This window comes from Penaeus monodon, chromosome 38 (genome assembly GCF_015228065.2).
Source record: "Penaeus monodon isolate SGIC_2016 chromosome 38, NSTDA_Pmon_1, whole genome shotgun sequence".
Lineage (NCBI taxonomy): Eukaryota > Metazoa > Arthropoda > Malacostraca > Decapoda > Penaeidae > Penaeus > Penaeus monodon.
In genome coordinates this window covers 20158500-20160999 of record NC_051423.1, presented here as the reverse complement: position 1 = coordinate 20160999, position 2500 = coordinate 20158500, and positions in this window count along the sequence as shown.

The window sequence follows — 2500 nt, the reverse complement described above, 5'->3', positions numbered from 1 at the left end:
ATGAGGGATGGGAGAAGGGTTTGTGCGAGGAAGAGAGGTGAGAGTGAGCAAGGGTGGGGGAGGAAGAGAGAGAAGAGTGTGGTGTATGGGGAAAGAGGGGGAGGGGGGGGGAGGAAACGGGAGTTGGTATGGGGGTGAGGATGAGGCTATGGGAGATATGTGGATCTGTAGGGGAGTAAGGAGTAGGGAGGGAAAGCTGCAGCCAGGGATTATGGGTAAGAAAGGGTGGAGTAGGAAGTGTGGGAGTGGGGGGAGGGTTGTGGGCAAGGAAGGGAGGGTGGGAACGTGGGAAAGGGAGGGAGGGAGGGAACGTAGGTAAGGGAGGGAGGGAGGGAGGGACGTGGGAGGGAGGGAGGGAACGTGGGTAAGGGAGGGAGGGAGGGAACGTGGCTAAGGGAGGGAGGGAGGGAACGTTGGAAAGGGAGGGAGGGAGGGAACGTGGGAAAGGGAGGGAGGGAGGGAACGTGGGTAAGGGAGGGAGGGAGGGAACGAGGGAAAGGGAGGGAGGGAGGGAACGTGGGTTAGGGAGGGAGGGAACGTGGGAAAGGGAGGGAGGGAGGGAACGTAGGTAAGGGAGGGAGGGAGGGAACGAGGGAAAGGGAGGGAGGGAGGGAACGAGGGTGAGGGAGGGAGGGGGGACGAGGGAAAGGGAGGGAGGGAGGGAACGTGGGTAAGGGAGGGAGGGAGGGAACGAGAGAAAGGGAGGGAGGGAGGGAACGTGGGTAAGGGAGGGAGGGAGGGAACGTGGGAAAGGGAGGGAGGGAGGGAACGAGGGAAAGGGAGGGAGGGAGGGAACGAGGGAAAGGGAGGGAGGGAGGGAACGTGGGTAAGGGAGGGAGGGAGAGAACGTGGCTAAGGGAGGGAGGGAGGGAACGTGGGTAAGGGAGGGAGGGAGGGAACGAGAGAAAGGGAGGGAGGGAGGGAACGTGGGAAAGGGAGGGAGGGAAAGGGTGGTGATGGGGGAGGAGGAGGTGAGATATATAGGTTAGGGAAGGAAGTGTGATTGTGTGAGGGGGTGGGGGGGAGAGGGGGGGAGGGAGACGAAGATGGAGATAGCAACGAGGTAAAATAATCGTGAAAAAGACGAAAGTGGAAATAGACAAGGTGGAAAATAATGGAATTGTGAGCGAAAGATGTTGAGTGAGGGAGCTGGTAATGACATGAAGAGAAGGGGGAGAAGGGGGAGAGGAGGGAAGAAGAGAGAGAGAGAGAGAGAGAGAGAGAGAGAGAGAGAGAGAGAGAGAGAGAGAGAGAGAGAGAGAGAGAGAGAGAGAGAGAGAGAATGAAGAAAACGAAACAAAAATTCAGGATGAAAAAATAGATAAATAAATACATATACAGAGAAAACAAAATGAACCAATGAACAAAGCGAGAAGGTCAGGAAACACGATAAATAAATCTGCTTATGAAACAGAACCTTAGTATTTGTCAACAAGAGGAAGAGACGCAAAGGGAGAAAGAAGGAAGTAAAGAGAAACAAAGGAGGATTAGAAAATAGATGAAACAAAAACAAACACAAAATTAAGGAAACAGACATAGCATGAAACAAACACCAAAAAGTGAAATACAGCAGAAACATGAAAAGAAAGAAAAAGAAAAAAAAAACGAAAAAAAATGTCAGAGTGGAATACGGACCTACATATTCTTAGAACAATAATAATAATTATTATGATAATTATGATATCAGTAATGAATATAAAATCATGATGATCATGACGATAATGCTAATAATTATAATGACAATGAGTCACAATAATAATTATGATAATATGAAGAATCACGGCAATAATGTTTATAATGATATTACCAATAATAATGATAATAATAATAATAATAATAATGATAATAATGATAATAATAATAATAATAATAATAATAATAATAATAATAAAAGTAATATTAAAAATAATGATGATGATGATAATGATAACAGTAATAAATCGTATTGATAATAACCACAATAAAAACAATAATAACAACAACAACAATAATAAAAATAAATAATGATAATAATTCAAAAAAGAAAAAAAAATCGAACACGAACGAAACGAAGCCAGTAGCACACACACACACACACACACACACACACACACACACACACACAAAGAAAAAATCAACACGCTAGTGAATTGGGGAATTGGGTGAGAATTCCGACTTGATCATTTGGCCGATAATGAAGACATTTAAACATGATTTCGCAGATCTGTCACAATGGGTCCGCAGAGTGGGTCCTGCCGATGACAAACACGATAAAAGATAAGGAGAGGACCGCCCACTGACCTACATACCACAAGCTGATCTTTTCCTTAAAGGGGGACAGGTCACGGGGTTGGGAGGGGGAGGGAGGGGGGAGAGGGAGGGAAGGGGAGAGGGAAGGAGGGAAGGAGAGGGGGAGAGAGAGGGGTGAGGGGAGAGATAGAGAGAGAGAGAGAGAGAGAGAGAGAGAGAGAGAGAGAGAGAGAGAGAGAGAGAGAGAGAGAGAGAGAGAGAGAGAGAGAGA